The following is a 15,929-nucleotide window of genomic DNA, read 5'->3' on the forward strand; positions in this document are numbered from 1 at the left end:
ACAAGTGTGCTAGGTGTTCTACCACAAGTGTACTAACTGACATATGTCTTCAGTGTTAAAAACCTTCCTCCTCTCTCCAATGAAGCACATATTCTCCATTTACAACATTTATCTTTGTGTTCACACTCTCCACATAACCTATTGGAATCATCCTTAGCAAATGGAATGTTAATTTTTTTTCCCTTTATCAATGGAGTAATCTATGATTTCTTTCCTAAAAATCTTTGGATTCTCAAACTGTTACCCAACATAAAAGGTTGCATCACTCTCTTTAGTATTGTATTCAGTCTGTTTCCTACTCTCCCTCTTATATATGGTGTGGTGGCTTATATATGGTGTGGTGGCGCATCTAGGTACCCAACGTCATCCCCATACTCTGACTCACAAGGGCTGTCTAAGTCACTGTATCCTTCAAAGTCATCCCCTAATTAAGACCACCTTCACCCGTACAGTCTGCTAATTTTTCCAGCATTATCAACTTCTCAACATAAGCTAGTTCCATTCTCCTATCACCAGATCTCTTAGACCTAGCAACGGCTAACTCATCACCATCTTCATCTATACCTTCTGAGTCGGTCCTGGTTCAGTTTGAGGTTGTGGTTATGTTCGTTTGGGTGGGAGTACTGTAATAGGTGGTTCCACAAAGTCAGAATCAAGGCCCACCACATCACCTTCATCAGCAGTCAACAAACCAAGGAAACTTTCAAGCCCTCCACCTCTCCCCCCACCTTTGTTTAGGTTAAAATTGTAGGTGGGTTTGATTTTATGCTCAGTGTAGATATGAATGCTTTTGTATTGGTAAAGTAGAGCTATGAAAGTGTCACAAGTACTACTGTCAAAACCTAAAAACCTTACCCCATTTTTGAATTCTTTCATATTGTAATACCTCGTATTTTTCGTAATTTATAAATATATTTTTATTGTATTAATAAAGATTTTACGAATTTAATTGCATTTATTGAGAATTAAATGTATTTTGTTTTTAAATAATTTAATTATTAATTATTTACGAAAACCGGATTTTTATTCAATAAATTAAACGAACTTATTTATTTAGGAATTGTTTGGTCGTATTTTGAAAACGAATTTAATTTTAATCTAAGCCCGATCCAATTTCATGGTCAAACCCAACAAGCTAGGCTTGCAAGGAGTCTAATTAATCCCGTAAGCAAACCCAACAAGCTAGGCTTGCTTCGTGTTGCTGTTGTGCTTTGCGTCGCTTCCCCACACACAGCACACCGTTGTTGCGTGTGTGTTGTTGTTATTAATCAAAGCCGTGTACTTTTAACTTTTCCAAATTCAGTTTTTAAATTATTTAATTACGATTATTTAATTGTTTTGGATTATTTAAATTGTTGGGAACGGTTGTTAACACCGTGTTTTAATGTTTCGTATTTGAATTGATGAGATTGATTTTAATTCAAATGAATTATAATTTTCAGATTTTAATGATTTAAATAAAGTGTCAATTTTTAATGTCAAAACATGGTTTTATTAATGACCTATTAGTAGGATTTTAATTCCAATTGTTCAAGCGATTGATTCACATAATTTAATGACGATTTAAATTATGGGAATCAACTTAAATTTTCAGATTTATTTATAAAGCTTAAAGTGTTGATTTTTAATGATTTTAAGGCCAAAAATTCAATGTTTTTATGCTAGGACTTGAGTTGACTATTTCAGACTATTACGTTAACGAATAACGATTAATTTCTAAATAAACCAAGGGTTTTAGATTCTTAAATAGTTGCTGGAAATTTAGTAAACATGGATAATAATTAAGTTTCTCCTTTGTGTTTATAGGAGTTGATTTCTAGCTTGAGCCGTGATTCGCACAGTGGCCCCCGTACTTAGGTATTCCAGGTACGTACAAGACTAGGGTGACCACCTATCCTATCACTAGTAGAAAAAACCTCAAGTGCTTTGAGCCAAGTGCTTGGGTTTCAGTGAAACCCCAAGCACTTGATTGAACCAAATTTTTTTTTTTGAATAAGTGCTTGGGGTTTTCTATTCACCCAAGCACAAGATGGCAAATTTTACAAGTGCTTGAGTTTTACCATTCACCCCAAGCACATAAACCTCTCTTTTCACACATCACTTAGGTTAATTTGCAAATGAAAAAATTCCCACCCTTCCCAATTTTCATTCCCCGCCTTTTGTTTATCTCACAAGACAGAGGTTGCTTCCTTCTCGCTGCTACACCGCCCACCCCCCTTTCTCCCCTACTGCCCCAACACCGCCCACCCGCGTTTCTCCCCAACTGCCCCAACACCGCCCACCGCGTTTCTCCACCAACACGACCCACCTGGAAAGCATCACCGTGTCGTGGCTTGCATATCTCTCCGACACGCGTTTTTCCCCTGATGCGCGACTGAAGCCGTGTCTCTTACTCCTGGAATCCGCCTTGTGTTTCTCTGACTCGCTTACTGCTGGAAGCCTCCCCGCAACCGCCTCATCTCCTCTCCTCTACTGCGCGCACTGCCGCCGTCGATTGACTCCTCTCGCTGGCCACCACTAGGTTATTTCTCACCAATTTTGTGAATTGTGTTCTGCAAATTTGATAATTATCCCTCAAAAGTACCAATGAGTGAATCTACCAGTTAATTTTGTTAACCCCGGTTAATTTTAATAATAAATTTGCAATTTTGTTAATTATTTTGTTAATTAACCACCAATTATAAGTTATTTTGTGATTGATATAGTAAACGTAGAATTGGCTAGCTGTTCTACCTTCTTATTTCTGGCTGTGCTGTTCATTATGGTTGTTGGTTTTAAATCTTGGATGGTTTGCGTTTTTGTTAATGATTGTGGAATCAGTGTTGTGGTGTGCATTTTTTGGAGCTGTTAATACCTTTTGCAGTTGCAATGGAGATTAGTTCCCTCATTGACACACGCAACAATTATCACCACCCTGTTGGTGTTTAGTTTTACAAATTTTGGTTTATTTTTTTCTGGTTTGTCCTGTGACTTGGTCCTTTCACAAGTTGTAGTTGTGGGCTTCTCTGTTGGTTGCAGGCTGTAGTTGTGGGTTTCTCTGCTGCTGTTTTTTTTTGTTGGCCTCTGCTTCCGTGTGTTCGGTTGCAGTTTATGCCCTGCTGCTGGTGGTGTTAGGCAGTTGGTTTTTTGTGTTTTTCTTCAATGACTTTCTAGTTCTGTGTTGTTCTTCCCTTTTATGTTTCTTAGTTTGGTCAGTTTCATTATGATCACTTAGTATAAGCTTACTATTGTGTGCTAATTAATGTGCTAATTTGATGATTGATTTTGACTTCGGTTGCCTGTGTGTCTGTTGGTTTTCGTTGTTGTGGTAGTTTATTGCTGAAATTTGGTGGTTTCTACGTGGTACATTTGCAGGTCACATAAGTTGACCTGTACGGAATGGAAGTTTGACACTTGTTTTGTTGTTTTGCTGATCTTCTTCTTATTATTTTTTTTACTTTTTGATTTATTCTTCTATTTTGATTTAGGCTTGATGTTTTTATTTTGTGTTGTTGTTCTGAGATGATTTTGAGGTGCAGTCTTAGTTTTACTATTCTGCTTTCTAGCTTGATGTTTGTTGCTGCATTCTGGAATGTTGTTACTGCATGCTGATCTGCTATTCCTACTTTCTTGTGTTTTTCCTTGACAAAGTTGTTGAGCTGCAACTGCTTTGCTCGAGTGTGCATAAGTTGAGTTGGGGGCTGGTTGTAAAAATCAGCTAGCCGCTCTCTTCATTTATGAAATTCAGTTGGCTGCTCCCATGGTGTGTTCCAACATGATGATATAGATATGAACTTGAATTAAATAAATACTATCACCATTATTTTATGCTTATCCTGTTTGCTTAGAAGGCTGCATTATGAATTATGACTGAGGGGCTTTTTTGTGTGCTAAGATTGTATATTTACTTATCCTTCTCCTTTATCTGTCGCAGAGCGTATTAAATCTTGCAGAAAGGCTACATTAGTGAGTATAAGCCTGTAAAGGGAGTTCAAGTTACAGATGAGTTGAATTGGCAAATGCGGAACTGTCTCGAGAGGATTTACTTGAACATTAGTGAGAATTCCTTTTTTGTAACCAATAGTGTAATTTTTTAATTGAAGATGTTTAGATAATCTTCCTATATTGATCAATATGAATTAGGTCAATGAAAGGTTATACCTAATTGGCAGCAAATTGCAAATATAAGGTCCTCATAAAGTTCAGTAAGTTCATAAAATTGCAAATTCGTTGTTTTTGTCCACCGGAAAGTTGAGTTTCGCCTTGTCCCACCCCAAAGTCATTAGCATCCATAGTGTTAACTGTGCTTCAGATTGTATATTGTTGAAAGGTCTGAGATTTTAGCCTTTTTTCGTTACTTTCAGTTGGCATTAACTTCACTTTATACTTCACTACATACTCCTTGCCACCTGGCTAGTAGCTGATGTTTGCACCGAAGTAACTTCACTGCATACTCCTTGACACCTTGCTGGTAGCTAATGTCTGTGCCTAAGTAATGTGCATTTGTTATCATTCAGAGTGTAGTTGGGGGATTCAGAGAAAAAGTGCATGATTTTAATTTGAAAGCAGATACATACATCAAGGTGGGAATCCTAAGCTGGATGTTGGAAATAGTATGATTGACCTGAGAATTGTCTCCTGTCCTACCCAAAGCATCACTAATTGGGGCCACATTTCTCCAAACATCAAATTATATTTCTAATATTCCCTCTCACTCTCTCAAGTACAATTCCTCCAAACTCATTCTTTCTTTCTATAAGCATCATATTATGTGGTGTAACATCAAATTTGATATCCATGCTGAGTAATCTCTGGTTGTTACTATGAATTTATGTATCAAACATAACTCTATAACTCTGGAATAATTCTCAATTGTGGATCTTGCTCATCTCCACTTAGTTGTATACTAGGATTTCTGTCGTTCTAATTCTTCACGGGAAAACTGTGTCTTATTTGGACAAACGACTTTCTTGAATAACTAGATCCTTGAACATTATATTGTTGTTTTTGTATGTATTTATTTCCATTCTGTAGTAGATATCTTGATCATTGCATTTTTTTAGTAGTTGCCTCAACTTGTTAGAATGTATGCCAAAAAATTGAGGGGGTGTTTCATAAATTTATCTATAGTTTGAATTACGAAGGTATGGTCCTATCACTAGAACCATGTGTTAAGAGATACATCTTCCATCCATTTCTTCTGGGCACTTGTCGTTGTCGTTGTTGATGGTTTGAGCTTATTGTAACAAATTCATCGGTGAAACAGGGAATGCCTTGAGAATGGTGGCTCTTGAATTCCTTAAGCTAAATCGTCTATAGTAGCATGTCTTTGTTCTTAGACTTCTCATTTCTCAATTCCGATCAATCTGCACAGGGAAAATTGTTATTTTTTAGAAACACAAACAAAGGAGCGTGAAACCACCAAGCCCTAGTTTTCATGTATGATATCGCAGGCCAAGTCCGTCCTATTTTTGGTAAGCTGTCAGATTAGTTTGAATGTTTTGACTGTTATTCTGGTCAACTTGGGTGGTAGTCTGCTCTTCGTTGATTGCTATGATTTTCTTGATTTAGTTATTGGTATCCATGGTTCACATTTCAGCGTTCTGGATGAACTTCCTGGTGCTGTTGGGATCATGGGAAAGGATCCCCGTGCTAATCGCCAGGCTGCCAGGATTACAGTATTAGACTGAAAGAAGACTATGCAGAATCTGTTGCACAGGAAGAACATAAACATGACCAGTTAAACCGCTGTAAGAGATTCTACTATGTCAACTGAAGGTAATTCTTGCAACTCTGCACTCTGCCTTTATGTGGTTAGACATGTGCATAACTGCATCAAAACAATCCTAACTACAAATTTATTTTTATGGGCCAGGATTGGTTAATTCGTTGTTTAATTTAGAAGAAGTCTTATTCTGTCTCTATATGAAGTTATATGCTCTTTTATTTGTTGTATGTGACTTAGGCCTTGCTGCTTGATTTCCAGGAGACTTTGTGGCTTGCTCCTTTTAAAACAAATGATGTTTGGTTGTCGAGTTCTCCGTAGCTCATCTGGTGTAGGCCATGAATGAAAAGAACATGGATGTAGTGATTTATGTTTAAAAAAGATTAGCCTTTTATAGTTTTGGAATACTGGTTGAAGAAAGATGACTATTAACTGGTTTACTTTGTAATTTTGTCCTCTTATATTATGGTGACTAAATGTTGGTCATAGTTTACAAATGTTTATGGCATAAAGATAGCACACGGTTACGTATAGGCCTTGCTTTTGTTTTATTATTATTTAACTCCTAGCCTATCTTTTGTCCATGATATGTTATTACCTGGTAACCAGTTGTGTCAAAGTTTTGACAAGATAGTGTGAACCCTTTTTAAATTGGTGTAGTTCCGGATCTTTATATTTAGTGTGGTTGATCTTTATAACGATCAAACGAGCCTTAAATGTGCATAACTTGACCGATATAGATTTGAATGAGTCATATAAAAATAATACTAAGCATATTAAACATGTAAAGGGTTTAAAATACCTAGTTAGCTTCATTAGTTGAGAGTTGGGAGCAAAAACAACTATTATCATCAAAATATGTCATTTAACGATCAAACAAGACTTAAATGTGCATAACATGACCAACGTAGATGAGAATGAGTCTTAGAAACCTAATACTAAGTATCTTAAACATGTAACGAGTTTATAATACATATTTAGCTTCATTAGTTGAGAGTTGGGAGCGAAAACGACCATTATAGTCAAGATAAGTTATATAACGATCAAACGAGCCGTAAATGTGCATAACTTGACCAAAGTATATGAGAATGAGTGTTATTAACATAATACTAATTATATTAAACATTTAAAGGGGTTAGAATACTTTTTTAGCTTCATTAGTAGTTGGGAGCAAAAACAACCATTATAGTCAAAATATGTCCTATAACGATCAAACGAGCCATAAATGTGCATAAATTGACCATAGTAAATGAGAATGAGTTTTATCAACATAATACTAAGTATATTAAACGTGTAAATGGTTTAGATAACTAATTTAGGTTCATTAGTTGAGAGTTGGGAGCGTAAACGACTATTATAGTCAAAATATGTCATATAACTATCAAGCGAGCCTTAAATGTGCATAAGTTGACCAAAGTAGCTGAGAATGAGTCTTATCATCCTAATAATAAACATGTAAAGGGCTTAGACTACCTATTTAGTTTCCTTAGTTGAGAGGTGGGAGCGAAAACAATAATTATTGTCAAAGTATGACATATAACGATCAAACGAGCCTTAAATTGCATAATTTGACCAAAGTAGATGAGAATGAGTCTTAGCATCCTAATATTAAGTATATTGAACATTTAAAGGGCTTAGAATACCTATTTAGCTTCATTAGTTGAGAGTTGGGAGCGAAAATAACAGTTATAGTCAAAATATGACATATAACGATCAAACGAGTCTTAAATTGCATAACTTGACCAAAGTAGATGAGAATGAGTCTTATCATCCTAATATTAATTATATTTAATATTTAAAGGGCTTAGAATAAGTATTTAGCTTCATTAGTTGAGAGTTGGGAGCGAAAAGAACAACTATAGTCAAAATATGTCCTATAACGTTCAACCGATCCATAAATGTGAATAAGTTAATTAAAGTAGATGAGAATGAATCTTATCATCCTAATATTAAGTATATTAAACGTGTAAATGGGTTGGAATACATATTTCGGTTCAGTAGTTAAGAGTTCGAACCGAAAACGACCATTTAAGTCAAAATTGTTCATATAACTCAATTATTGTTTTAAAATAATGTTTGTATTATATTTCACAATATTTATTTCTCTTACTAATTTAGTACGTGTTTTTTTGTTGGATTTGATTATAGGAATTCATGAACAAACCAATGGAGCGTTCCTTCACGACTGATGTAATAAAATGTGTTCGAGACAAGTTGGCATGATTTATTACTAATGAACGTCTTTGATTGTTCGCGTTTTTAGCATTATAATGAATCTAATACTGTAGTTAGCTACCTTTTTCCAATAATCAATTTAGATACAATATGTTTTAACCCGTTGTTTGATATTTGTTTTGATTTTTTTTTTCACTTGTGTTATTGAACGGTGTATGGATGAGCTAAGGGCATGTTTATTGGTATATAGTATATACGTTGTGGTTGAATGAGGTTGTTTGGTGTAGGTACAAGTTTTATAGCTACAACATATTGTGCTAAAGTGGCACGGGCCTGGCAAAATTTACAAAAAAAAAAATGAATATTATGTGCTTGGGGTATTTTTTTTAATACCCCAAGCACTTTATAGGAGCAAATTTTATTTAAAAAATACTGTTAATATCAAGTGCCTGGGTGTTTTGGAAACCCCCAAGCACTTCTTAAGTCAAGTGCTTGGGGCTTTCCTTAAACCCCAAGCACTTAACATGTCAAGTGCTTGGGGTATTCCATAAATCCCTAGTTAAGTGTTTGGGGTTTTTCGTAAACCCCAAGCACTTAACATGTCAAGTGCTTGGGGTTTCTGGAACCCCAAGCACTTAACATGTTAAGTGCTTGGGGTCGGCCCCAAGCACTTGAAATATTACAAAGTGCTTCACCCTCAAGTGATGGGGGCGTAATCACCAGCACTTGATGGCATTTTACCCCAAGCACTTGAGGTTTTTTCTACTAGTGCATGATGACTTTATGAAGTATATTGATTGTGAATCATGTGAACCTAAGTGTTGAGAATTCATGTTTGATGTGTGAACAAGCATGTTGAGAATTGTTATTGAATCTATGTATTCTACGTGAATGAGCATGCTATGGATTGATTAATGCTTTATAGATTCTATTGAATTATCATGGACTTTGATAATCGTTGAATTATATCAAGCATGTTGTTCAAATTAATGTGCATGTATTAGTGTTTCGCATGCAAGCATTATGATTAAGCTATTGCACGGGATGTCTAGCATACAATGAGCCTTTTGATTATTTCCTCAGTGCATCGTTTATTCTACCGCAGTGTAGAATACATTTAAGAAGTTTATGTGAATTGAACTAAGGACTATTCGTGCTAAGGGCACATCCCGCTTGTTAACAGGAAATGTCGGGTTATCTCAAACAGTGTTTTGAGAAGGAAGAATGGAGTAATATCACTAGAGTCCTATATTTATAATCATCTCCTTTAGGACTTGTGATCACTAGTAAACTATGTGTGGTTGATACTTTCCACCATCTTACCATCCTCAAAACATTGCTCCGCTATCTCTAGAATAGTGGTCATAATCTCCATGTCATTCCTCCACTTACCATTCGGAGTACCATACTTGAAGTAATTAGGAAGGCCACTGCTAGTATGCATATCACCGAATTGTTGCTTCAGACCTATATATGGATTCCTTAGTTCAGGCAATTTCTTGACCGTAGCAAAATAGTTGCAGGCAAACTTAATCTTCTGTACGTAAATGTACGGGGTCTCACAATCTAGCTTCTCTAGGTGCCCTAGGTTAGTGAACTGTGAAAGCAACATCTTAGTCCTGAAAGTACACCACTAAAAGTCTTACTAATACGTTCCAAAGCAAAGTAAGTTCGTGGAGCCATACAATTTCAATGCACACATACATGCTTAATCATGAATCGTGATGCAATTAATCACATAAAGCAACATAAAACATTATCAAACTTAAATACATAAGCACACAATTAGTACTTAACACTTAGCGCTTAATCACATGCATACTTAAATTAAATGCATACTTAATCTAAATATACCCTTCTTAATCTACCCTTTCTCCCTTAGAAATAAGAATAATTTTCGTAATAAATTAAATAAATAACTTCAAATATAAGCGAAATTATTAAAATTAAAATTAAAATCGAAAATTTAAATAATTAATCGAAGAATTTAATTTATTAATCCGATTATTTTCCGAAAATAAATAAATAATTAAATAAATAAATAATTCGGAAAAATAAATGTTTTTTTTTTTTGAAAAATTCGGAAAATCCGAAAGAAAAGAAAAAAACTCGAATTTATTTGAATTTAATAAATTCGGAGAAAAATAAAGTAAAATCAATAAATTCTCAAATAACTTAAAATATTTGGTATTTGGCTTTTCAAACTATTGATTACTCAAAAATAACGTTTTGACTTTAAGAAAACAATTTTCAAAAATCCTAAATCCGCAAATCCCACTCAAATAGTATGAATTACTACCAAGTAGTTTTAAAATCGTAGTTTAAGGATTTACCACTTTGCACTATTAATTAATGCAAAGCAGCTCTCAAACTAGAGCTCTGAAAATACCACTTTGTAGTATTCATTACTACAAAGTAGCCTTAAGCTTCTGAATACCACTTTTTAATTACACATATGGTCCCAAAAATGTAGCTTCTCTAGATCATCAATATACCCTAAACCATCAACTAATGCCTTCACATATTTTCCATCTGCATTTACAAGGATATAATTAAAGACATTCACCCTTCCCACCATCATAAACCATCTACGTTGACCACCATGATGCACAATTCTGCAAGGGTTCAAAGTCAAGTCGTCCACATCCACATCTGATTACAGTTAAACTAATTAAAGACAAACCAATATCAAACAAAAAATATAACTTTAACAAATGAAACCAAATGCAAGCTTGAATAATACAACATAGATAACCAAAATAAACCATTAAATTTCATCATTTGAATCAATCAATTTACATTCACAAAAGGGTAGGCTTCTTCCCTTACATTAAACACCCCCATCAACTATTATGGGATAAGCCTACAGTTAAATATAACACACTATCATAGCAGTGACAAATACCATAAGGAAAAACCAACATTTGTCACATTCCAAAAACCTGCATTGTTGTGACAATAGTTTGTGATTGAGTTACTCCTTGAAAATAAGAAAAAAAAAAAGCTTTAACAAGCTTGATCAATAGAAGCTTGAACAAAAGAGGGGCCACCACCACGCACCCCTCCATGACCTCCACTTAAATTTACTCATTCTCCTTGAAAATGAGGGGAAAGTCGTCTAAGTAGATGGTCACGTATGAAGGAAACGTATCCTTCACCCAAGGTGCATTAGTCTAATACCAAGGTTCAGATTAATTACGAAAAATAAATTCAGTAAGATTAAGTGAATGGAACAGTTCTAGCTGGAGCAATGTTTCCGATCAGTGAGTTTTAACAACAAGGCAGCATCGACAACACAACAACGCACATGCCCATGGCCTTGTGGCTGCGTGCGCGTGCGGGCCAAGCATCGAAGTAGCATCATCAATGCACTGCCTGTTGGCTTAGGTACGGCCCAAGGCCTAGTGGCGTGCGGGTTGTGCGTACTTATGAGTGCTGGCCGGCCAATGCCATAATTCTTTGGTCGGTTAGCAAAAATACTCCCTAGGTTATTCTAATAACCTAATCACTACTTGGTTTTCCATACTACACACTCTCAACCTTAGAGACACATTAAGAACCCTAATTTTCTTTGTTCCTCCAAGTTGAATATTTCCCAAAAACCTAAACACCCCTGCGGAAGATCTAAGCTATCGGAATCAAGGCGAATCTGAATGTGTCGGTGGACGATTATAGAGGAATTAAAAGTGGAGTTCTCGTTCGTGTTCGTAGAGCTAGTAGGAGTACATGCATCTAACGTATGTATCGTTTAATCTATATTTTGACATGTGATTTTGAATCTGGGATGTTTTTCGCTTTTGTTAATTAGATTAGCATTAATTCCCAACAATGACCTTGTCAATCCAGGCGTGGAAGTCACGACCATCATCTCAATGAGGTCCATGATGACCCACTCATGCATCCACCCATGGTAACTTTGATCGGGTAAAAAGTAGTTCGTTACTAGCTTTCCTAAATCCTATAACTTATAAAGCTTCACACTTTAATTACTATTCACACAATAGTAAATTACCTGTATTGCCCCCAATTTCCTTCATATTTATTTTTTCGTCTTTTCCTTGTACTTACGTTTATAACCTCTAGCTTATTGATGTTGACACGTTTTTCTCTTTCTTTGGGATGACTAGATGAGATCTTTACCTCCTCAACCCCTTTCATTTTCGAACCATGCCCTCATCTATTGCATTTCAAAAATTATAATTTTTTTTTAAAATTCTAGTGGTAACAACATAAACTCGATCTGTTTATTATATTTGACTTTTCTAAAATATGTTAAGACTTTTAGAAAACATGATTATAGAGTGTGGATACGATTCGCAGGCCTAATTCTTTGTTTGGCTCAGGTCTCGGGATATGTTTATGGCATGGAGTTGTTATCAAATTTCAGAAAACATGGGCATTGATTTTCTCGTGCTTATGCTCTGTATTACAATGATATTTTCATTAAATGATTCAGGTGTTTTTTTTTATTCAATGATGGTTAATGTTTGGGTCACAGAAATAAATGATAACTGATGTGGAATAAAATACAGTGTGTATACAATATCAAGGTAATGTGAACACTGTTCAAATTACTTTTCCATTGATTGTTAAAACTTTGTTAATAATTAGGTTTCTTGACCAAAATATTTTGGCAGAAGGTAGCATTAGCACAATCTATGGATGGCAACAAGATTCAAATGCAATCCTTGGATTTTGAGATTGCTGATGCCCGTGAAGAAAATAATTCCCATGCTAAAGCAAGACCATGGACTTCTTCTCAAAGGCATGCTCCTACAAACAATGGTGTTTTACCTCCATCTTCTCAGAGCTATAGTATTTCCACTTCCTTTTGAGAAATGGTAGACACTTAAATTTCGGTATACCACACTCAAGGACGCGACCTTATTACTATAATCACATGCTTTTTCGACTTATTGTTAGTTTTCATTTGACCAGTTGTAAAATTTATGGCCTTTCTCATTGAATAGTTTGATTAACACAATGTACTCATAAATTTTTCCTTAGCAACACGTTGCTAATGTTTATTGTAAACATATTATAATTTTGTATTATCAATTATATGCAAATCGAACTTTTTTTTTTAGAATTTACCATAATTTTGTAAATATCGATCTTTTACGCAATATTTCTACAAAATAATTTTGTATACCTTGGGGGATCGTGCGCTAGCACACGATCCAACAACTAGTCTAACAAAAACATAAACTATTCACTAAACACAAGTAAAGCAATAAGCAAGGGTCGAAATCCACAAGGACTAAGGTGCACTCGATTATGCTAATCGAAAAATAAGCTAGGTCAGAATAGGGTTGGAAAAGTCAACTAACCAACTAAAACTAAACTAAACTAACTACAAAGTACAAACATGGTCACGTAATGGGGTCAATCAACAACAATAATGAAACAAGTATACGAGAAACAATTAATAATGACGATGCACATGCAAAGTATGAATGATGCTTTGGTTAGAAATAGATCCCCAAATGACTCCCACCTTGGATCAATTCTTAGAATAGTCAAATGCGAACTCCCGTCCTACACACGTACGACTACCCTTAGGTCGAGATTAGGCACAAACCAAGCACTAGTCAACTTAGGTCACGATCCCTCGATATTCCTAAAGTCAACTACCCCAAAATCTAAGTCATACACAAGTACCAAGTTCGAGTATGCTCAAACAAACAATAATTTAATCATGCAACATCACCAAATTCAAACTCAATTACCTAAATCCATCATTGTTAGGTTTTCACCCAAACCCTAACCAATACACTATTCAATCAACATAAAAACAATAAATTTAAAGAATTTAACAACTAATAATATGATATTAAGCAAGAACAACAACTAATTTGAAGATTAAATTATAAAACTAAACATGAAATTAATCTAATCAAAGAATTTAATAAAACAATAAATAGGACAATAAATGAAGAGATAAGAGTGAGAAATTCTCATTGATTAATTGATGGAGATCTCCAAAGCATTAATTCCCATCTTTGATTCTTTAAAATCCATCATCAACCTATTGTTTCTCTCACTTTCTCTCTTCCAAAAACTAACTAAAACCCTGGAAAAATTATAAACTAAACTAAATTATGTACATGGTATGAGTCATGACCGAAAATGGGGTATTTATACCAAAGCCTAAAATGAAAATAAAAGAGAGAAAAGAAAAGAAAAGAAAATTGGAAATCTAAAAATAATTTTGAAAAGAAATTAATGGAAAAAAAAAAAATTAAAACAAGAAACATAAACAAAGGAAACGAAAATCCCCAAATTGAATCAGGCATTCAGACCCTTTTGTACTTCGTCTTCTTCGTGTCTTCATCTTCGCTCCCTCAATCGCTGAATTGATGTTGTTGTGTCTCCTCCTTCGCAGCCCATCTTCTTTACTTCGCACCCCCTCCTTCTTCGCTGCTCGCCTACACCCGCGTCTCCTAAGCCACCATCATCCATCGTCCAATTTCAATCAATCGAACGACCTCAATCGCAGATCCTTATCCGTTCCCCCAATTCACTGCTCCGTTTTATCAATCATGCATCATCATCCAATTCAATCAATTGATCAACATCGTTTATCCCCCATCGATCAGACCATCATCCACCATCATCACCGTTCATCCACCATCACCACCGTCACGTGCGTTCACGAACCTTCATTAATTCCGTACAACCACCCATGCAGGCATACTATTCTTTCGTGCGGGCGCACAGCTACGCAAACATCAATTTGGACAAGATCATAAGGTTTTTACAGAGGGGTTTGCGTGAAGGTGCGGGCGCACTACTCTGTTTTCTTCCTCTGTTTCTTTGCTTCAGTTTTGGCCGCAATTTTCATTGTGTTTGATGCTGGTTGTGTATTGTGTAGCTGTTTTAGTTGATGTTGGGTGGCGATGATGGTTGATGTAGTGTTGATCGTTCGAAAGTGGTGAGGTGGTTGTTGTAGTGTTGATGGGTGTGGTGAAGGATAAGGAATGGGGTAGTGTAGGATAGGGAGGGGAGGAGGTAGCTGTCAACTTCTTGTCCTTAAACAGTTGACCTTTTCCTTTACCCGAACTTTGAAGCTTGTATTCCGATCCCGAACATGCACCTACACAACTAAACAAAGAAAATGAGATAAACGAGACAAATAAATATAAAACGAAGGAAAATAATAATAATAACAACAACAATAATAATAACAACAACAACAACAACAATAATAATAATAATAATAATAATAATAATAATAATAATAATAATAATAATAATAATAATAATAATAATTATTATTATTATTATTATTATTATTATTATTATTATTATAATAATAATAAAAATATTAATTATAAAAAAATAGAAATAGAAAATAGAAAATTAATAACGAAAACTAAAATAATTGTAATAGCCCGCCCATAATGGGCAGCTTGCAAATTACAATTAACCCTGCTAAACAAACTTAACTCCTCAAACAACTTGAAATATTTAATCACAGGCTTAGCCTATCTTAACGACACTATTTAAATCTTAAAACTTAGTTAATTATTAAAAAAAATCGGCAACACTTCCCCTAAATACGGACAACCTAAAAAAAAAGTATTGTTTAGGCGATTACGTCAGATTTTTTTTCACCTGCTTCAATTACATCATTCCAACATATAACATACCCCAAAATATCACCAGGGTATCACCAAACTCAACAAGGATATACACTCCATAAATAATAAACTAAAAGCTCTAGGAAGGAATGAAAAACCCATTTGGACAACTTAAATACACTTGCAGAATTCATAACCCAACCTTGGAACATAATAGAACTTTCGAAATCTCTAAGCATCTTTGACTCTAGACTCGATCCTTGTTACCTGCAAAACATTTTAACTCTGCCCCCACAGGGACAAGTTCATAGAACAAAATCAGGGAAAACGAGTACACATCATCCAACCTTAAACACGTTTGATAGATGGCTCAAAATAGTTTTAGTTTTGTTTTTGGTTAGTTGCAACTCGAGAAAAACCAATTATAAGGCAAACTTACTTTGACGTTAAAACAAATCAAATCAACT

General features: G+C 35.0%; 1 long non-coding RNA gene across 3 annotated transcripts; it reads left to right on the top strand.

Annotated features, from left to right (window-relative positions):
- The first annotated feature begins 2,119 nt into the window (after positions 1 to 2,119).
- On the top strand, positions 2,120 to 8,148 carry LOC110795819 (uncharacterized). 3 transcript variants are annotated; one of them, XR_002535433.2, is made up of 5 exons: positions 2,120 to 2,521; positions 3,914 to 4,035; positions 5,354 to 5,453; positions 5,579 to 5,757; positions 5,945 to 6,235. It is a non-coding gene; the product is annotated as an uncharacterized lncRNA (long non-coding RNA). The 3 variants fall into 3 exon arrangements; XR_002535432.2 differs by having other exon boundaries at positions 5,966 to 6,235; XR_002535431.2 differs by lacking the exon at positions 5,945 to 6,235 and adding an exon at positions 7,853 to 8,148 and having other exon boundaries at positions 2,123 to 2,521.
- The last annotated feature ends 7,781 nt before the right edge of the window (positions 8,149 to 15,929 follow it).

This window comes from Spinacia oleracea, chromosome 5, assembly GCF_020520425.1.
Source record: "Spinacia oleracea cultivar Varoflay chromosome 5, BTI_SOV_V1, whole genome shotgun sequence".
Lineage (NCBI taxonomy): Eukaryota > Viridiplantae > Streptophyta > Magnoliopsida > Caryophyllales > Amaranthaceae > Spinacia > Spinacia oleracea.